Source organism: Schistocerca nitens, chromosome 12 (assembly GCF_023898315.1).
Source record: "Schistocerca nitens isolate TAMUIC-IGC-003100 chromosome 12, iqSchNite1.1, whole genome shotgun sequence".
In the NCBI taxonomy this organism is placed as follows: Eukaryota; Metazoa; Arthropoda; class Insecta; order Orthoptera; family Acrididae; genus Schistocerca; species Schistocerca nitens.
The window spans coordinates 44,793,171-44,816,210 of NC_064625.1; the positions used below are offsets into that span (position 1 = coordinate 44,793,171).

At 43.5% G+C, this 23,040-nt stretch overlaps 1 protein-coding gene across 2 annotated transcripts in view; it reads left to right on the top strand.

Annotated features, from left to right (window-relative positions):
* Nucleotides 1-22,507: 22,507 nt before the first annotated feature.
* Nucleotides 22,508-23,040, top strand: part of LOC126215370 (angiotensin-converting enzyme-like) — a 296,275-nt gene continuing 295,742 nt past the window's right edge. For both annotated transcript variants that reach the window (XM_049942064.1, XM_049942065.1), the window contains exon 1: nucleotides 22,508-22,818. The gene's annotated coding sequence lies outside the window, so the exon portion shown is untranslated. The remainder of the gene's footprint in view (nucleotides 22,819-23,040) is intronic.

Consider the following 23,040-nt stretch of genomic DNA (forward strand, 5'->3'; position numbering starts at 1 on the left):
CCACAGAGTCACTTCTCGATCGCGAAATGCGGATACTCAGTCCGCCAAATGCGCCAATTGTGCTTATTGACGAACCCATCCAAATGAAGGTGGGCTTCGTCGCTAAACCAAACGCGCCTGCGCATACTAATTCCTATCATGCCCCATGGCTATCTGTGCAGTTTGAATGTCCTAACACAAGCTGTTCAGAAGATATGACGGTTTTATTTCATGTTGTTGTTGTTGTTGTGGTCTTCAGTCCAGAGACTGGTTTGATGCCGCTCTCCATGCTACTCTACCTTGTGCAAGCTTCTTCATCTCCCAGTACCTACTGCAACCTACATCCTTCTGAATCTGTTTAGTGTATTCATCTCTTGGTCTCTCTCTACGATTTTTACCCTCCGCGCTGCCCTCCTACACTACATTGGTGATCCCTTGATGCCTCAGAATATGTCCTACTAAGCAATCCCTTCTTCTAGTCAAATTGTACCACAAATTTCATTTCTCCCCAATTCTATTCAATACCTCTTCATTAGTTGTGTGATCTACCCATCTAACCTTTAGCATTCTTCTGTAGCACCACATTTCGAAAGCTTCTATTCTCTTCTTGTCTAAACTATTTATCGTCCACGTTTCACATCTATACATGGCTACACTCCATACAAATACTTTCAGAAACGACTTCCTGATACTTAAATCTATACTCGATTTTAACAAATTTCTGTTCTTCAGAAACGCTTTCCTTGCCATTGCCAGTCTACATTTTATATCCTCTCTATTTCGATCATCATCAGTTATTTTGCTCCCCTAATAGCAAAACTCCTTTGCTAAGTGTATCATTTCCTAATCTAATTCCCTCAGCATTACCCGATATATATTTCATATAGTTCAATAATTGTCACCCTTAAATACACTCAGTTGCAGATAGGCACAACGAAAATTTTGTTACATACAGAACTTTCAGCTAAAGCCTTCTTCAGAAGAGGACTGAAGGAATACACGTTCCCACAGGCAGGCACGTGTCACACACACATGACCACTGTTTCCCACCTCTATGCCCAGACTGATCGGAGATAGCTGTCAAGAGTGTGGGACGTATGCCTGCTTGTGTCAGTATATTTTTCTTTTTATTTTCTGAAGAAGGTTTTTGCTGAAACCTCATTGTGTAACAACATGTCCGTTGTACCCGTCTGCAACTCATTGTGTCATCATCGTAATGAGAAGCAATGTATCCTTTTCATAATTGTTATCATTTCAGGGAGAGAAGAATAAAAACTATGTTTCTAAAAATGAATGTTTTCAAAACTTGTATGTTTATTTACTTCAATAAGTTTTATCAGTATTTCTTGCATTAAATATTTGTTTTAGGTTAGCTTTTGAAGGCTAATAACAGGTGCTACAGAGATTTATGGTTAAATAAATGAACAACTGCTTTTTAGGGTTCTGTACCTCAAATAGGAAAAAATGGAATACTTACAGGATCACCTTGTTGTTGCCTTACCTGTCTGTCTGTCGGTATGATTGTTAAAAACACTTTTTCTCAGGAACAGGTAGATGTAGCAAATTGAAATTTATGTCACTTCCTAAGGTCTACAGTCCCCTCACCATGTAAAAAATGAAAGCTTCGTCAACGAAGTCAAAATATATGACCATTTGTATCATATATTTTGAAACTAGTAAACTCACTCAGTAAAATCTATAGGGTACTTCTCGGTGATGTAGAATCGTGAAATTTGACAAGAAGCAGGGTATCACTGAATTAGGTAAAGGGAAAAAAATCCCAAAGTTGTTATTTTCTAATTATATCAAACGAGAAAGTATTTCTTTTGACGTTTGTTATCTAACTTCAGACTTGAAATTAAGACATCCTCGAAAGTCTTGGGACGCCTGGGACCGATATCTCACCAGTATCAATGTCGATAACAGGCAAAAATGTTCGAGATTCTCGATCTCCAGAATGGATGAACTGTCCATGTACGTAGTTATACTTGCACAGTTGTACAGAACCCTCAGTGCGCGAGTCCCACTCGCATCTGGCCATTGTTTTTCCATCGGTCTCGTTTTTTTACTGCTCCTTGCAGATTAAGAACAGCAGAGGCGTTACCACGAACTGACACTGTGATATCGGTAGCTACGATGCCACGGCGTAAGTACACGTTCTTCAGGTTGGCACTACGACACCGACACCGACGACAGCGCCCTCTAGCCGGCGCTGTGCAGCTCTACGAGCGCCGCCCCAGATTCTGCCCATTTGATTCCGAGGAGACGACCAAGCAACATTGTTTCTGTTTCACAGTGGGCGAGCCATTACAGATTATGCCTTTGTAACTTGATGTACGGCTTCGCACCTACGTGCTGATCTCAGCCAAACTTAGGTAAGCCTAATGTAATACTAATTCTTCCTATAGTAAAGGTGATTTAAATTTAAACGCAGTACCGAAGCATTTCACCTTTTGCTGCTCCTACTCACTTCCTACATTCGGCCTACCCTTCAGTTTACAGGAGCAGACCCACGCGCCGCCTTCCAGGCTGGATACAAAAGACACCTTTCGAGTAGGAAATCAAAGATCTAGCCGCACAACTGAAATGATGGTCCATAGTCACGAAATGTGACTTGTAAGGAACATAGTCAAAAGCCTTCTGGAAATCTTTACATATGGAATGAACTTCAGCTTCTTGAGGATAAAATGAGTGCTCCTACTGAGTCACATAAGCAGTAATTCTTCCCTCATTCCCTTTGCAAGTGGAACAGGAAAACGAACGGCTGGTAGTGATGTAATGCACTCCCCTTTCACTATACCAGTGACAGCACACTGGGAGGACTCTGTCTGCATACTTCACCCACCACCAAACCGCACTGATGCAATCGCACTGTGTAAGACTTAGTTCCGTATTTCATATATCTCAACAATACACGTCACAAAAACACACATTTTCAGTATTAAGTACTTTGGCGCACCGAAGACATGTAATGTCTTTCTGGTGTATAATGTCGGCGTATGGACAGGTGCAGACAGATTCACAAATTTTCGCACTCAGATTGCCACATAATCGAAAATTACTTAGTTTCATAATTGTAGGAATCCTTTCATGCACATGTTCATCTAAATACGTTATCACATTGGAAACTCATTATGGAGATATGAGAAAGTATCCTTTAAAATGTTTCAATACACGTATAATCGTGAAGTCAGACAGTGAAATATGCAAAGCTGAGTAATTGAGAAATGTTGACTGAAAATATGTGCGCATAATCGTGAGGTCTGAAGGTAAAATATGCAGAGCTGAGTAACTGAGAAAGCTCACACTACACGATGTGAAATCCAGAGCAATCGTTCAATCAAACAATACGACTGCGAGCAAGAAATCTTTTCTCAATAAAATTTACATACACTATCTGACTCTGTGACAAAATGACTATGCGGTAAATGTTGGCCATGAATGTTCCGAATCTTTGTTGGTTTAGAAAACAATTGCCATAGCATAACTGCTATCGTAGTTACACAAGAAATGATCACTGAATAAAATGCATCTGACCTTGTCAAATTTGTTTGGAATCAGAATGTAGCACTTCCACAAAATACTTAACTCACATCAAACCTCTGAACGTATACTGATATTCTCATAAATGCACTCTGACAATCATTGTGCCTGACTTCCAATATGAACTAGAATGACAATGAAATTTATAACTTACCTGTGCGCAATGGACTGCTCATCTGCTCTGCAACCCTGTTTTTCTTTATAAAATAATGATCTGACTGTCAAAATTAAGTTTCACTCTCCGTACTCACGACGTACAATGCGAGTGTGCAGTCAAATAAAACCACGAATTCAAATGAAAAATCGGGTACTAATCTCACCAACAAGGAAATAACTGATCGACACTTTACGTTTTAACTGAGCTTCATTAAGTCATAGCAAAAATACAGCTTTCCACACTTCTCACACATGAACTAATTCACAAAATGTCTCTTCAGCATTTGTCATTGCAGGGGAAGACCTTACAGGAAATCTAAACCATAAGCACTGTTATAATAATCAGCATACTAACTAATTACAAAAATAACAAAGTATGTGACATTTAAATGTAACCTGTTCTCCTTCATACAATATTCTAATCGTTCTGCTTAATATCGCTATTTAAACGTCATATTACAAACATTGCTTCAAATATTGCTGCCTCCCTCCAGGGAAGGCGAACTTCCGTTCGTTTTAAACCATGTGCACTACCACACTGTTGCTACTAGCACACACTGTACTCTAACAAAGTAAAGGTAATCTCTCTCAACAATATATCTAGTACCGAACATAGTTCCAAAGTGTATAATTAGAAAGCCAATGTTAAAAGGACATTACAAGGCTTGAGAACATTTATCGAATTTACAAATTAACTGATATTTCTGGCCCATGACAGAATTATCATAGCAAATAGGACAGCTACTTTTCACATGGAAACTCTTCTAGAGGAAAACAACCTAGTCCCCTGGACAGTTTTAAAGTAAAGCAATTTGTCTTGATCAATTAGTTCCATCTGCACGTGCACAGAAGCGCTTTCAGATGAAATGTCAAATGGTCTCGAAAAAAGATGTGAGACTGGCAGTGTCCTCAAAACGTTTAAGAAGCGTGTAACACAGGATGTGGCAAATAAAAGTGGCCCAGAGGAGTGGATGCGGTTGGACGTGAATGTACGAGGTGTGATTGCAAAGTTTTAAGAATGGATCCACTACTGCTTACTGGTTTGGCGGGCAGGCACACGGAGGGTGGGGAGTGAGTCAGTGTCTTGTCCCTGAACGCCCTCTGAAACTGTGTTTCCTTTATTCGGTTCGTTGTGGCAGCTGGTTGAGTGCAGGTCTGTTAGGGCTTGTTGCCGGATTCTGTCTGCGTGAAAATGGACGTAAAAACGGAGCAACGAAATTGTGTGAAATTTTGTTTTAAAACCGGGAAATCAGCTTCTGAGACTTACGAACTATTAAAAACAGCTTTTGGAGATAACTGTATGAGTCAGTTAAATGTTTTTGTCTGGTTCAACAGATTTAAAAATGGCCGTGAATCATTAGAAGATGAACCACGGTCCGGCCGTCCTTCCACCTCAAAAACGAATGAAAATTCTGTGAAAGTTCACGACTTAGTGCGCTCTGATCGTAGACTTACAATTAGAGAGGTGCCTGATGAACTTAATTTAGGTTTCTATGTAGTTCAGTCAATTTTAACTGAAGATCTGAACATGCATAGAGTGTCTGCAAAATTCATTCCAAAAGTGTTGTCAAGTGACCAGAGACAATACCGACTTGAAGTGTGCCAAGAACTGATTAATCTGACTAAAAATGAGCCAGATTTGTTAAATGGGGTAATTACAGGTGACGAATCGTGGGTATATGGATGTGATCCTGAAACCAGAGTGCAGTCTTTTCAGGGGAAGACTCCTGGTTCACCACGACCGAAAAATGCATGGCAAAGTCGGTCGAAGGTGAAGACAATGTCGGTGATTTTTTCTATTCTACCGGTCTTGTGCGTCATGAATTTACCCCTGGAGGACAAACAATTAACCAGGAATACTACAAATGTGTCCTTGAGCGTTTGCGCGAAAAGGTGCGGAAGAAGAGGCCTGCACTGTGGAGAGGCAGGAGTTGGGTGCTACACCGTGACAATGCTCCGGCTCTTCGTGCCTTCTCCATCGTTGAATTTTTGACCAAATTCAAAATTCTTGTGCCTCTATGACCGCCATATTCCCCTGATTTGGCCGCTGCGTACTTCTATCTGTTTCCTAAACTGAAATTTTCACTGAAAGGGAAGCGATTTGACTCGATTGAAGACATCCAGGCAAATACGGAGAGCGTCCTTAACACACTTCAGTAAAAAAATTTCCAGGAGTTTTTCTAAAAATGGAAACACCGTTGGAGTCGGTGTGTTCAGTCAGAAGGGGACTATTTTGAAGGAGATGCATCACAGTAGAAGTACCACCATCGTACAATTACAAGCCCATTCTTAAAACTTTCCAATCACGCCTCATATGCTAATAACCACACCCTCTCAGTTACCTCCAACAGGATGGAGCAATGACCCACACATCCTATCAAACTTTGGAGCACATTCACACAATCTTCATATCTGACCGAGTTGTTAGCAGAGGTGAGTCTGGTTGCAGCCCTAGCTCGCCACCCAGGTCACCTGGTCTGTTAGTGTGATTGCTTCTCGTGGGGAGCCCTCAAGTCTAAAATGTATTTCAACAACACTTATAGTCTCCAAGAACTGCAGCAGAACATTTCAGATGAGACTGCAGCAATTCCAGCAGTCCAGCTTCGTTCCGCCTTCAGCAACTTGCTGACCAAGGCCCAAAACTGCCAAGAGATGAATGATGGTCACTTTCAACATCTACTATAGCCAGATTAGTACTATATTTCCTTTCCTCTGCTGTGTTTCTTTGTACTCTGGAACTCTGGTTCTACAGGCTGGCTTTATTTGCTCCACCCTGTACTTCAAGGCCACAATGCCTTCTTCAGATCTCGCGTTTTATTCAGCGCCCGTGACCTTAGGGAAATGGAAGCTGCTTTTGGTCAGAATGCGATTTTCTTTTTAAACGCATCCCCATCAAATCAGAAATAAGCTGTTTCCCGCCTTGCAGTGTTTTGCTATGGGCGGTATGCAGTCAAGTCCAATAAAAATGAGAAGTCTGCAATCCATTACGGATGTTCTAATTTTCGTTCCTGCTCTTCTTTTCCCTTCGTAAATTCAACAATAGAGGATTTTAAGTTGGAAAATGGTTCCAGGCATACGTCTGGACTTCAGTAATATGTAAAGTCTGCATACTCGTTCAATTCCGTCAAAAACTGTTGCATATGACAGCAGAATAAAGCGTACGACTTCATAAAATTTTGCTATTCGTGCCAACAGTTTCACCGTGTGCCCCATTACTGAGAATTTAACACAAACTGCTTTTTGATGTGGGAAACAATGACTCGCATCTGTCGAGCGTTGTAATTTTTCGCTCTTTCGTCGTAAACTAAGTCTTTAAACTGTTGCTGCCTGGTTTTTGTCATATCATTCCGTAGCAAATTTGCTATATCCGTCAATTACGTCACCGTACATCGGATAATGGACGCTGAGAATTTTTGTTCTTCTCTTCTGTCACTCCCATTCATTTTCAAAGGCTTGTGACGATAGATCGCTCGATTTCCTGTCTTTTTTTTTTTGTGCAAAATATTCACTGGGCGTGTGATCTTTTGTACCACGAATGAATAGTGAAGAGTAAACAGCACTGGCAACATGCTTCTGCCGAACTGAAGAGAGTTGTGCCGACCGAAAACCGCTGCACCACTAATATAGAAATGTCGCACTGCACCGAGTGTTTCCGAGAAGGACCGGGCACAGCCGAGGGCGGCCGAGCCCCGGGCCACGCAAAGGATTCGCGTGCAGATTGTCATGTGGTGGCCGACCCTCTACTGCACACGAGGATTGTGAAGTACATTGAAGCGCCAAAGAAACTGATATATGCATGCGTATAGTTGACCCGTGGTCTAGGGGTAGCGTCTTTGATTCACAATCAAAACGTCTTCGGTCCCGGGTTCGAACCCCGCCACTGCCGAAGACTCCCGGCATAAGAAGTCAGCCTCATTCCGCCAACGGCCTTGTCAAAGAGGGCGGAGGAGCGGATAGAGGTTCAGGGTACTCTCTTGTCCTAGGGGTGGGAAATTGCCACTAAAGGCGGAAGAATCAGCAATGATCAACGGCATGAGGATGCAGAAGGCAATGGAAACCACTGCATTAAAGACACGTAACGTGTATCCACAGGACATGTGGCCTGTAATTGAGGAAGTGTCATGATGATCTCTCCATTGGCAAAAGATTCCGGAATAGTCCCCCATTCGGATCTCCGGGAGGGGACTGCCAAGGGGGAGGTATCATGAGAAAAAGATTGAATAATCAACGAAAGGATAACGTTCTACGAGTCGGGGCGTGGAATGTCAGAAGCTTGAACGTGGTAGGGAAACTAGAAAATCTGAAAAGGGAAATGCAAAGGCTCAATCTAGATATAGTAGGGGTCAGTGAAGTGAAGTGGAAGGAAGACAAGGACTTCTGGTCAGATGAGTATCGGGTAATATCAACAGCAGCCGAAAATGGTATAACAGGTGTAGGATTCGTTATGAATAGGAAGGTAGGGCAGAGGGTGTGTTATTGTGAACAGTTCAGGGGTTAGAACCGGGTTGTTCTAATCAGAATCGACAGCAGACCAACACCGACAACGATAGTTCAGGTATACATGCCGACGTCGCAAAAAAAAAATGGTTCAAATGGCTCTGAGCACTATGGGACGCAACTGCTGTGGTCATCAGACCCCTAGAACTTTGAACTACTTAAACCTAACTAACCTAAGGACAGCAGAGAAAATCCCTGACCCCGCCGGGAATCGAACCCGGGAACCCGGGCGTGGGAAGCGAGAACGCTACCGCACGACCACGAGATGCGGGCCCGACGTCGCAAGCTGAAGATGAACAGATAGAGAAAGTGTATGAGGATATTGAAAGGGTAATGCAGTATGTAAAGGGGGACGAAAATCTAATAGTCATGGGCGACTGGAATGCAGTTGTAGGGGAAGGAGTAGAAGAAAAGGTTACAGGAGAATATGGGCTTGGGACAAGGAATGAAAGAGGAGAAAGACTAATTGAGTTCTGTAACAAGTTTCAGCTAGTAATAGAGAATACCCTGTTCAAGAATCACAAGAGGAGGAGGTATACTTGGAAAAGGCCGGGAGATACGGGAAGATTTCAATTAGATTACATCATGGTCAGACAGAGATTCCGAAATCAGATACTGGACTGTAAGGCGTACCCAGGAGCAGATATAGACTCAGATCACAATATAGTAGTGATGAAGAGTAGGCTGAAGTTCAAGACATTAGTCAGGAAGAATCAATACGCAAAGAAGTGGGATACGGAAGTACTAAGGAATGACGAGATAAGCTTGAAGTTCTCTAACGCTATAGACACAGCAATAAGGAATAGCGCAGTAGGCAGTACAGCTGAAGAGGAATGGACATCTCTAAAAAGGGCCATCACAGAAGTTGGGAAGGAGAACATAGGTACAAAGAAGGTAGCTGCGAAGAAACCATGGGTAACAGAAGAAATACTTCAGTTGATTGATGAAAGGAGGAAGTACAAACATGTTCCGGGAAAATCAGGAATACAGAAATACAAGTCGCTGAGGAATGAAATAAATAGGAAGTGCAGGGAAGCTAAGACGAAATGGCTGCAGGAAAAATGTGAAGACATCGAAAAAGATATGATTGTCGGAAGGACAGACTCAGCATACAGGAAAGTCAAAACAACCTTTGGTGACAATAAAAGCAACGGTGGTAACATTAAGAGTGCAACGGGAATTCCACTGTTAAATGCAGAGGAGAGAGCAGATAGGTGGAAAGAATACATTGAAAGCCTCTATGAGGGTGAAGATTTGTCTGATGTGATAGAAGAAGAAACAGGAGTCGATTTAGAAGAGATAGGGGATCCAGTATTAGAATCGGAATTTAAAAGAGCTTTGGAGGACTTACGGTCAAATAAGGCAGAAGGGATTGATAACATTCCATCAGAATTTCTAAAATCATGGGGGGAAGTGGCAACAAAACGACTATTCACGTTGGTGTGTAGAATATATGAGTCTGGCGACATACCATCTGACTTTCGGAAAAGCATCATCCACACAATTCCGAAGACGGCAAGAGCTGACAAGTGCGAGAATTATCGCACAATCAGCTTAACAGCTCATGCATCGAAGCTGCTTACAAGAATAATATACAGAAGAATGGAAAAGAAAATTGAGAATGCGCTAGGTGACGATCAGTTTGGCTTTAGGAAAAGTAAAGGGACGAGAGAGGCAATTCTGACGTTACGGCTAATAATGGAAGCAAGGCTAAAGAAAAAGCAAGACACTTTCATAGGATTTGTCGACCTGGAAAAAGCGTTCGACAATATAAAATGGTGCAAGCTGTTCGAGATTCTGAAAAAAGTAGGGGTAAGCTGTAGGGAGAGACGGGTCATATACAATATGTACAACAACCAAGAGGGAATAATAAGAGTGGACGATCAAGAACGAAGTGCTCGTATTAATAAGGGTGTAAGACAAGGCTGTAGCCTTTCGCCCCTACTCTTCAATCTGTACATCGAGGAAGCAATGATGGAAATAAAAGAAAGGTTCAGGAGTGGAATTAAAATACAAGGTGAAAGGATACCAATGATACGATTTGCTGATGACATTGCTATCCTGAGTGAAAGTGAAGAAGAATTAAATGATCTGCTGAACGGAATGAACAGTCTAATGAGTACACAGTATGGTTTGAGAGTAAATCGGAGAAAGACGAAGGTAATGAGAAGTAGTAGAAATGAGAACAGCGAGAAACTTAACATCAGGATTGATGGTCACGAAGTCAGTGAAGTTAAGGAATTCTGCTACCTAGGCAGTAAAATAACCAATGACGGACGGAGCAAGGAGGACATCAAAAGCAGACTCGCTATGGCAAAAAAGGCATTTCTGGACAAGAGAAGTCTACTAATATCAAATACCGGCCTTAATTTGAGGAAGAAATTTCTGAGGATGTACGTCTGGAGTACAGCATTGAATGGTAGTGAAACATGGACTGTGGGAAAACCGGAACAGAAGAGAATCGAAGCATTTGAGATGTGGTGCTATAGACGAATGTTGAAAATTAGGTGGACTGATAAGGTAAGGAATGAGGAGGTTCTACGCAGAATCGGAGAGGAAACGAATATGAGGAAAACACTGATAAGGAGAAGGGACAAGATGATAGGACATCTGCTAAGACATGAGGAAATGACTTCCATGGTACTAGAGGGAGCTGTAGAGGGCAAACACTGTAGAGGAAGACAGAGATTGGAATACGTCAGGCAAATAATTGAGGACGTGGGTTGCAAGTGCTACTCTGAGATGAAGAGGTTAGCACAGGAAAGGAATTCGTGGCGGGCCGCATCAAACCAGTCAGTAGACTGATGAAAAAAAAAAAAATATATATATATTATTTTTTTTCAAATACAGAGATATGTAAACAGGCGGAATACGGCGCTGCTGCCGACAACGCCTATACGGGGTGGTCCATCAATCGTGACCGTTCCAAACATCTCACGAAATACGCATCAAACGAAACTCGTCTAGCTTGAAGGGGGAAACCAGATGGCGCTATGGTTGGCCCGCTAGACGGCGCTGTCATAGGTCAAACGGATATCAACTGCGTTTTTTTAAAAATAGGAACCCCCATTTTTTATTACATATTCGTGTACTACGTAAAGAAATACGTTTTAGTTGGACCCCTTTTTTCGCTTTGTGATGGATGGCGCTGCAATTGTCACAAACGTATAGGTCCATTCCGCCAGTGCGGACGGTATTTGCTTCGTGATACATTACCAGTGTTAAATTGGACCGTTTACCAATTGCGGAAAAGGTCGATATCGTGTTGATGTATGGCTATTGTGATCAAAATGCCCAACGGGCGTGTGCTATGTATGCTTCTCGGTATCCTGGACGACATCATGCAAGTGTCAGGACAGTTCGCCGGATAGTTAGGTTATTTAAGGAAACAGGAAGTCTTCAGCCACATGTGAAACGTCAACCACGACCTGCAACAAATAATGACGCCCAAGTAGGTGTTTTAGCTGCTATCACGGCTAATACGCACAACAGTAGCAGACAAACTGCGCGAGAATCGGGAATCTCAAAAACGTCGGTGTTGAGAATGCTACATCAATATCGATTGCACCCGTACTATATTTCTATGCACCAGGAATTGCATGGCAACGACTTCGTACGTCGTGTACAGTTCTGCCACTGGGCACAAGAGAAATTACGGGACGATGACAGATTTTTTGGTCGCGTTCTATTTAGCGACGAAGCGTCATTCACCAATAGCGGTAACGTAAACCGGTACAATATGCACTATTGGGCAACGGAAAATCCACGATGGCTGCGACAAATGGAACATCAGTGACCTTGGCGGGCTAATGTATGGTGCGGCATTATGGGAGGAAGGATAATTGGCCTGCTGGCCGGTGTGGCCGTGCGGTTCTAGGCGCTTCAGTCTGGAACCGCGTGACCGCTACGGTCGCAGGTTCGAATCCTTCCTCGGGCATGGGTGTGTCCTTAGGTTCGTAAGTTTTATGTAGTTCTAAGTTCTAGGGGACTGATGACCTCAGATGTTAAGTCCCATAGTGCTCAGAGCCATTTGAACCATTTAATAATTGGCCCCCATTTTATCGATGAGAATCTAACTGGTGCAATGTATGCTGATTTCCTACGTAATGTTCTACCGATGTTACTACAAGATGTTTCACTGCATGACAGAATGGTGATGTACCTCCAGCATGATGGATGTCCGGCACATAGCTCGCGTGCAGTTGAAGCGGTATTGAATAGCATATTTCATGACAGGTGGATTGGTCGTCGATGCACCATACCACGGCCCGCACGTTCACCGGATCTGACATCCCCGGATTTCTTTTTGTGGAGAAAGTTGAAGGATATTTGCTATCGTGATCCACCGTCAACGCCTGACAACACGCGTCAGCGCAATGTCAATGCATGTGCGAACATTACGGTAGGCGAACTACTCGCTGTTGAGAGGAATGTCGTTACACGTTTTGCCAAATGCATTGAGGTTGACGGACGTCATTTTGAGCATTTATTGCATTCATAAGGTATTTACAGGTAATCACGCTGTAACAGCATGCTTTCTCAGAAATGATAAGTACACAAAAGTACATGTATCACATTGGAAGAACCGGAATAAAATGTTCAAACGTACCTACGTTCTGTATTTTAATTTAAAAAACCTACCTGTTACCAACCGTTCGTCTAAAAATTGTGAGCCATATGTTTGTGACTATTACATCGCCATCTATCACAAAGCGAAAAAAGTGGTTCAACTAAAACATTCATATTTCTTTACGTACTACACGAATATGTAATAAAAAATGGGGGTTCCTATTTTAAAAAAACGCAGTTGATGTCCGTTTGACCTATGGCAGCGCCATCTACCGCGCCAACCATAGCGCCATCTGGTTTCCCCCTTCGAGTTGACAAGTTTCGTTCTTTGTATTTTTTTCGTTTGACGCTTATTCGTGAGATATTTGGCCCGGTCACGATTAATGGACCACCCTTTATAAGATAAGTGTCTGACACAATTGTTAGATCGGTTACTGCTGCTACAATGGCACGTTATCAACACTTAAGTGTGTATAGTCGGCGCATGAGCGATGTGACACAGCATCTCCGAGGTAGCGATGAAGTGGGAATTTTCCCGTATGAACGTTTCATGAGTGTACTGCGAACATCATTAAATCTCCTACATCGCTGCGGCCGGCAAAGATCATGCAAGAATGGGACCAACGACGACTGAACAGAATCGTTCAACGTGACAGAAATGCAACCCTTCCGCAAACTGTTGCAGATTTCAAAGCTGGGCCATCAACGAGTGTCAGTGTACAAACAATTCAACGAAACATCATCGATATGGACTTTCAGAGCTGAAGGCTCACTTGTGTATCCTTGATGACTGCGTGACACAAAGCTTTACGCGCCGCCTGGGCCCGTCGACGCAGACATTGGACTGGTAATGACTGGAAACATGTTGCCTGGTCAGATGAGTCTCGTTTGAAATAGTATCGGACAGATGGACGTGTACGGGTATGGAGACAACCTCATGAATCCCTGGCCCCTGCATGTCAGCAGGGGACTGTTCAAGTTGGTGGAGGCCTTGTCATAATGTGGGGCATGTGCCGTTGGAGTGATGAGGAATCCGTGATACGTTTAGATATGACTCTGACAGGTGACACGTACTAAGTATTCTGTCTGATAACCTGCATCCATTCATGTCCATTGTGCATTCCGAGGAACTTGGGCAATTCCAGAAGGACAATGCGACACACCACCGTCCAGATTCGCTACAGAGTGGCTCCGGGAACATTCCTCTGATTTAATCACTTGCGCTGGCCACCAAACTCCCCAGACATGAACATTATTGAGCATATCTGGAATGTTTTGCAACGTGTTGTTCAGAAGAGATCTCTATGGTTCAAATGGCTCTGAGCACTATGGGACTTAACATCCTAGGTCATCAGTCCCCTAGAACTTAGAACTACTTTAACCTAACTAACCTAAGGACATCACACACATCCATGCCCGAGGCAGGATTCGAACCTGCGACCGTAACAGTCCCGCGGTTCCGGACTGCAGCGCCTAGAACCGCACGGCCACCGCGGCCGGCAGAGATCTCTATCCCGTCGTGCTGTTACAGATTTATGGACAGCCCTGCAGGATGTATGGTGTCACTTCCCTCCACCACTGCTTCAGATATTAGTCGAGCCCATGCCAAGTCGTGTTGTGGCACTTCTGCATGCTCGCGGGTGCGCTACACGATGTAAGGCAGGTGTTCCAGTTTCTACGTACGTAGACTTAGGTGGAAGTTGTGCCTAAAGAGCGGAGAAAGTCCCTGTCTGAAACGACTCTGACGAAGGGGAGACGATAATGCCCTGTTAATCGTAAGAGGCCCCATCGTCATCATTAAGCGGCATGATGATCTCTCCATTGGCAAAAGATTCCGGAATAGTCCCCCATTCGGATCTCCGGGAGGGGACTGCCAAGGGGGAGGTTACCATGAGAAAAAGATTGAATAATCAACGAAAGGATAACGTTCTACGAGTCGGGGCGTGGAATGTCAGAAGCTTGAACGTGGTAGGGAAACTAGAAAATCTGAAAAGGGAAATGCAAAGGCTCAATCTAGATATAGTAGGGGTCAGTGAAGTGAAGTGGAAGGAAGACAAGGACTTCTGGTCAGATGAGTATCGGGTAATATCAACAGCAGCGGCAAAAGGTCGTCGTCCGCTAACGGCACGTCGCGTCGTCAGTATCTGTCGAGCTGATGGAAAGCTGCTAGCAGGCGATAACGTGTCGCACGCCCATTGCCTTCTGGCCTGTTGTCAAGTACCTTCGCATGGATTGCAAACAGTATATGGGAAACGCTGAAAGTACAAAATGTAAGGAAAAAAGAAAAAAAAAACTACGACAGATTCACATCGCGAAATATTTTATTCGAAGGAATGCAAATTACGATAGTTTCACATTATTTGTTCGCTGACCACTAGTGGCCGAGCGGTTCTAGGCGCTACTGCCTGGAACCGTGCGACCTCTACGGTCGCAGGTTCGAATATTGCCTCGGGCATGGATGTGTTGGATGTCCTTAGGTTAGTTAGGTTTAAGTAATTCTGAGTTATAGGGGACTGATGACCTCAGCAGTTAAGTCCCATAGTCCTCAGAGCCATTTATACCATTTGAACCATTTGTTGAGTTCTGGCAGATAAAGTGATGTAGAAGTGTAACAAGTTGACAGTTGAAAAAATGTACAAAAATGGAAGTTTAGGTAAAGATGTAAGTGCCATGCTTCACCTTCACAGCGTCACCTCACATACTTGTGAGCAGTAACAAAGAGTAACACTACTGGCCATTAAAACTGCTACACCAAGAAGAAATGCAGATGATAAACGGATATTCACTGGACAAATATATTATACTAGAACTGACATGTGATTACATTTTCACGCAATTTGGGTGCATAGATCCTGAGAAATCAGTACCCAGAACAACCACCTCTGGCCGTAATAACGGCCTAGATACGCCTGGGCATTGAGCCAAACAGAGCTTGGATGGCGTTTACAGGTACAGCTGCCCATGCAACTTCAACACGATACCACAGTTCATCAAGAGTAATGACTGGCGTATTGTGACGAGCCAGTTGCCCGGCCATCATTGACCAGATGTTATCAATTGGTGAGAGATCTGGAGAATGTGCTGGCCAGGGCAGCAGTCGAACATTTTCTGTATCCCGAATGGCCCATACAGGACCTGCAACATGCGGTCGTGCATTATCCTGCTGAAATGTAGGGTTTCGCAGGGATCGAATGAAGGGTAGAGCCACGGGTCGTAACACATCTGAAATGTAAAGTCCACTGTTCAAAGTGCCGTCAATGCGAACAAGAGGTGACCGAGACGTGTAACCAATGGCACCCCATACCATCACGCCGGGTGGTACGCCAGTATGGCAATGACCAATACACGCTTCCAATCTGCGTTCGCCGCGATGTCGCCAAACACAGATGCGACCAATATGATGCTCTAAACAGAATCTGGATTCATCTGAAAAAATGACTTTTTGCCATTCGTGCGCCCAGGCGTTGCTGTCTGTGATACAGCGTCAAGGGTAACCGCAGCCTTGGTCTCCGAGCTGATAGTCCATGCTGCTGCGAACGTCGTCGAACTGTTCGTGCAGACGGTTGTTGTCTTGCAAGCGTCCCCATCTGTTGACTCAGGGATCGAGACGTTGCTGCACGATCCGTTACAGCCATGCGGATAAGATGCCTGTCATCTCGACTGCTAGTGATACGAGGCCGTTGGGATCCAGCACGGCGTTCCTTATTACCCTCCTGAACCCACCGATTCCATATTCTGCTAACAGTCATTGGATCTCGACCAACGCGAGCAGCAATGTCGCGATACGATAAACCGCAATCGCGATAGGCTACAATCCGACCTTTATCAAAGTCGGAAACGTGATGGTACGCATTTCTCCTCCTTACACGAGGCATCACAACAACGTTTCACCAGGCAACGCCGGTCAACTGCTGTTTGTGTATGAGAAATCGGTTGGAAACTTTCCTCATGTCAGCACATTGTAGGTGTCGCCACCTTGTGTGAATGCTCTGAAAAGCTAATAATTTGCATAACACAGCATCTTCTTGCTGTCGGTTAAATTTCGCGTCTGTAGCACGTAATCCTCGTGGTGCAGCAATTTTAATGGCCAGTAGTCTAGCACTGACATCACTGACACGACGAGAAGTTCGAAGGCGCACTGAAAAGTAATGCCTTCGTATTTTTTATGTTAAAGCTTGAAACGAGTTTATAATTAATTTTTAGAGACATGTACTGAAGTATGTGTGACTTTGCATCTCTGACAATAATAGAATTCTGAGCGAGAACGAGAAGAAACAGAAACTTGAACAGAAAGTTAATTACTCCTATCACGAATTATAAAGTAATCAATTCTCAACCATCTGACGGCGAGTTTTAAAATATCCTCTAAAGTCTCCTAACAACTGTTCTGCAGGGCTCCTGTAGGCAACAAACAGCTTACCTTGTCTTGCCAGCAATATGCTAAAATATATCAAAAAGCAATACTACGATCCATGCAGATTGCAATGCATGAACTAATTGCAACAATTATTGCCATACTTTTGTACACAGAAATTGAATGATCAAGTCGACTAACCTTAAACGATTTAAAGAAAAATGAAAGAAACCAATAAAAACTTTTAATTTACTATATTAAGAAAATTGATGCTTTAAATGTTGACAATAAAACTGATGCTTTAAATGTTGACAAGCTTTACACAGACTTGCAATTATTCCAGAATGTCTATACTCAATAAACACGTTTCTGGCCACAACAAGAGATACGAATATGACTCTGACTGTATCCATACACAAATCTGACAAATTCCCTCCAGTGCACGGACAACCAAGAACTACGTGCAGCGAAAAGCAAATTGTGGTGTCACCGCCAGACACCACACTTACTAGGTGGTAGCCTTTAAATCGGCCGCGGTCCGTTAGTATACGTCGGACCCGCGTGTCGCCACTGTCAGTGATTGCAGACCGAGCGCCGCCACACGGCAGGTCTAGAGAGACGTCCTAGCACTCGCCCCAGTTGTACAGACGACTTTGCTAGCGATGCTATACTGACAAACTACGCTCTCATTTGCCGAGACGATAGTTAGCATAGCCTTCAGCTACGTCATTTGCTACGACCTAGCAAGGCGCCATTACCAGTTTATATTGAGATTGTAATTAATGTATCATCAAGAGCGATGTTCTCCAATTATGGATTAAAGTTAAGCATTCTACCAGTTACCTCCTGTTTTGTTAGTCTTATTTCTCTGACCTGTTCCAGACCTCACGCCAGTCTGCGTGTAATTAAACGCGTGCATTTCGGCCTCCTCTAGCAACAGGGTGTTGGCTCTTCTGCCAACACATCACAAATTATCAAAAAGCCTCAGTTAACACCAAACTCCTGCGGCACATCGAGCACGATCACTGCCGGCTGCGACCTCTCACGTCGCGTGGCTTCTCTCTACCTCACCTTGCTTCCGACCAGTTCCGACTTCCCCCGAAAACTGCTCGTTCGCTGCTACTCGCAATAATAATACCTCACAGTTTGTGTATGCACGCAGCAGTTTCATAGACGTCAAACTTCCAAGCTCTTGAAGCTTTTTAAAGAAAACAAACGTTATTTAACGTTCTACATCTTTATTATTAATGCCTACATATTTATTTCTCGACATAGACAGCCTGGTGACGAAAACATTTTTATCGACGGGAGACCAACTTATCAATGCCTTCACTGTAAAATGTTTCCAGTCATCAACACGCCAATGTTGGTGTTGACGGTCCCAGGCGAGGCTTAACGCTTTGCGTCGTGCAGTCATCAATGGTACAGAGTGCAACTTGGGCCCCGAAAGCCCATGTCGGTGATATTTCGTTGAATGGTTCGCACGCTGACACTTGATGATGGCCCAGCATTGAAATCTGCAGCACTGTCTGGAAGGGTTGCATTTCTATCTCCTTCAACGATTCTCTTCAGTAGTTGTTGGTCCCGTTCTTGCAGGATCCTTTTCCGGCCGCAGCGATGTCGGAGATTTGATGTTTTACCGGACTTCTGATATTCACGATACGCTCGTGAAATGGTCGCACGGGAACATTCCCACTTCATCGCCACCTCGGAGTTGCTGTGTCCCACAGCTCGTGCGCCGACTATAACACCACATTCAAACTCACATGAATCTTGATAACTTGCCGTTGAAGCAGCGGTAACCGATCTAACAACTGCGCCAGACACTTGTCGTTTTCTGTTGTTATACTCCTCGCATGACGTGTCCTGCAAACATATGCAGTTTTTAAATATTTTTCCAAAAACTCTATTCTTTAACTTCCGTCCGCCTTTCATCTTGTCACGTGTAAATTAATAGAACAGCGTTTAATCCTGCGTGGAGTGACGGAATAACACGGCACGATTTGTTTGGATTGATTGGGGGGGGGGGGGGGGAATTCGGCTGTTGGATTTACTTTGTTGGTCGGTCGGTCGGTTGCTGCAGCATAGGGGCTCTTCAGAATGACAGCAGACCCTGAAAGTAGTTAGCCTGGACTGGGGCATGGTTACTTGAAGGGCGCAGTATGCCTTCAGCAGGCGAGCTAGCAAGCTTTCCGGCTGCGACAACGGACCCACTGCCTGGGCCGGTGTTGTAGCATGGCCGATCACACCGGCGCGGCGCCCCGGATTACATCGCATCAACACAGGACCACGACAACAACTTCTGACAACAGCAAGTTGCAGTAGCAGAGATTTGTCCGAAGATAACCAAAAAAATTGGTTAACATGAATCTCCGTGAAGCATTCATCGCAAACAATATTCCTCTTCACAAACTTACGAACCCTATTCTCAAAGGCTTCCTGCGCAAATATTGCTTGAATCAAAATATACCAGATGAATGAATATTGCATAAAAACTTACGTAAATGTTCTGGAAGAAATACGCAATGAACTCAAGGACAGCATTATCTGGATTTCAGTTGACGAAACTACAGACACTTGTGGCCGTTACATTGCAAATATAATTGCTGGTGCTTCAAAAGAAGAGCCTTCTTCTTCGTATTTAGCAGCGTGCAAGTAAATCATTCTACGATCGCCAGAGTTGTGAATGAGGTTATTAGAAAAATATTTCCAGAATCTTATGCAGATGAAAGGATGTTTGTGTTTATTTCGGATGCTGCTCCCTATATGACCAAAGCAGGAAAAGCCCTCCGATTATTTTATCCCAGTGACGTGCTTTGCTCATAGAGTACATCGCCTCGCTGAAGAAGTACGTTCCACGTTTCTGAATGTAAATGAAATGATTTTATCCACAAAGAAAGTTTTTCTAAAGGCTGCTGCTCGCATCAAGACCTACAAAGAAAAACTACCAAATGTGTCTTTACCTCTCGAATCAGTGGTAATTCGTTAGGGTACGTGGGTCGAAGCTTTGGTGTTTTCCACTGAATATTTGGAGGCCATTAGAGGGGCAGTAAACGAATTCGATAGTGCAGAAGTTTACGCAGTTTGCCGGTGCAAGGAAGCTTTTAATGATGCCAGTATTGCTGTCATTAGCACTCACTTTCTCCATATGTCTGCAAGTATTAAAAAGCTTGATACTCGAGTTTTGGCGTCGAATGAATCTATTCAGTTAATGAATAAAATTATTCTAGTGAACTCCTCATTTCCAAGAAAACTTAAAGAAAAGTTTGAAAACATTTTAAACAATAACCCTGGCTTTGTACCCCTGTGCCGAACTGATAGTTTTGTTAATGGCCGGCCGGGGTGGCAGAGAGGTTCTAGACACTACAGTCTGGAACAGCGCGACCGCTACGGTCGCAGGTTCGAATCCTGCCTCGGGCGTGGATGTGTGTGATGTACTTAGGTTGGTTAGGTTTAAGTAGTTCTAAGTTCTAGGGGACTGATGACCTCAGAAGTTAAGTCCCATAGTGCTCAGAGCCATTTGAACCATTTTTTTGTTAATGGGACAGGCGAACTTTGACCAGAAACTATAAGTGCCAACATAGCACCCAAATTCAAATATTGCCCAGTTACCTCTGTTGAATAAGAACGGTATTTTTCTGCTTATAAAAATGTTTTGAGTGATCGAAGACACGATCTTACTACCGAACATTTGGAACAGCACTTGGTCGTTTATGTTTAGAATACTAGAAAAATGTAAAATAAATTGTAAATGATGCTTTGGTCCGATGCTGTTAAAAATGATGATTGAATGTTTTTTTAAATAAAATATTACCGAGTTTTTGAGCGTGTCCTCTACGTGCGATATATCTCGACGTTGATCCTGTACATATCGGTAGTTTTGCTGCGACTCACTCGCATCGCATCCACTTATTACCGACAGCAATAGCAAAGGAGGAACAATTCTTGAACCACGGTATGCCTCCCCATTTTGCAAATTTTTGGAAAATATTCCCAGAAAGGCCCCCTTCCTAACATCTACTAGAAAGTATTCAGATAATGATATCAGCGTTGTAAATGTACCGACTTTTCGCGAGGCCGGCTCTCTTCCTCGTAACTGATATGCACAGTTTCGACTTTGAGATACAATGCAGGCAGTAACTACCATGTTTTTTTTAATTATTTGATCATGCATATTTCGATACTTTTCATGCATTTCTTAAGCATTTTTCATGCATAACTTAAGGTTTTTATGACGCATATAATCCAATCTGTAATAATAAGATATCTAATACATAAATAGTACATACATAAATAGTATTACGGCTTCTGACGAATCATCGCGTTTGTCTTTGTTTAATCAGGTGTAATCTTATGATGAATAGAGTATAGTGTATAATTAAATCCTAACCCATACGATCGTATTTTTTTTCTGTAAAATTAATGTAAGGAGGTTTATCTCAGTATTTTTCCTAGCCTAATTTTAAAGTACAAATCAAATTAAAACTAGAAGTTTACGAAATCAAAACGAAAAAAAATGTCAGGGGTGAAATGGATAAATTGTCAATACTTCGAAAGTTGTATTTCCTCATTTTGAGGGCAGTGAAGGCGCGGTTCGTTTTACTTGCTAAAAACGTTCAACAGCCTACATAGCATAAAATATTTCTTTATTAAGGCAACTGGTTTCGACAGACTTCGCTGTTATCTACCAGCCTTAAAATGTATGTTTGAAGTCCTAAGGGACCAAACTGCTGGGGTCATCGGTCCGTAGACTAACACACTACTAAAAGAACATAAACTAACTTACGCTAAGGACAACAGACGCACCCATGCCCGAGAGAGGACTCGAACCTCCGGCGGGAGGGCGGTCTTAAAAACGTTTTTGTTGTAAAACGTATTCCGTTTACGCTGAAACTCACGCCACTTGACAATTTTGCGTTATGTTCAGCGTCAAATTACAACAAAAAGATGTTTAAGAACTGAAGTTAACAGCAAAGTCTATCGAAACCGCTTGTTTTAAATAATGAAATATTTTATGCAATCTAGTCTGTTGAATGTGTTTTATTCCAGAAGTAGCAGGCAAGTGGATGCAGCCACAGGAAGTGCTCGATATGTTCAGTTCAGTACAATGACTCCATGAGCGGTGTAATGGGATGCAGACTTGCTTGCGTGAAGGGACGATTCGGTGCACAACTTTACAGGGCAATATCAATCGAGCAACATTTTTCTCCTAGCAGCGAGGCTAATAAAAAACAAGAAAGAGGAGCAACAATCCGGGAGGAGGTTCAACGGACTTCTTGTTGTACAGCCCGCCCACACAAACGCCGCCATTGGCTGCCCCCGAGGTGGCTAGCCGAGCGAACGCCTATGGTGGGGGAACCTGCCGAACAAAACACGGCGGTAGCGGGCCGTGATTCGCAGAGGGCCGACAGGAGCGCTGGCATCGGCGGAAGCGCGCCATTCGTCTGTCAGCCAGGTGCCATTTGACTATCTGAGCGCTCGCTTCTCTTTGAAGCTCAGTTCGCGACGCGACTCGTCGAATGGTGTACGCGGGCGGCCCTGTTAGGCAGACAGGAATGTTGACAACCGTTCTGTAGAAGTCGCGAGCTCCGACGCTTTTGCCGCACGGCAAATAACGTTACCTTACGCCGACGTTCTTCCTTCGAGGAGAACACAAAAGACTTTCTCATCCTCGCGCGCCCAAGATCTGTAAACCCGTCTTACCTACTGCGCGGAGTCAGGTAAGTTTTGACAGTTAATCAAAGGTTAATACAACTGATCCTTTTTCCCTGTTCAAAAGATTGACAGAATTTTGGGGGAAAAAGTTTCAGTCTGTTCTGCCATGCTTTCCGTGGAGAATAAAATTCTGGATCGTATCTATGCAAAAGAGATGTAGTGTATGGACTCTTTCCACATTTTTAGCGAGTGCAGTGTTGCCTCTTAACTCCGATTATGAAATGATG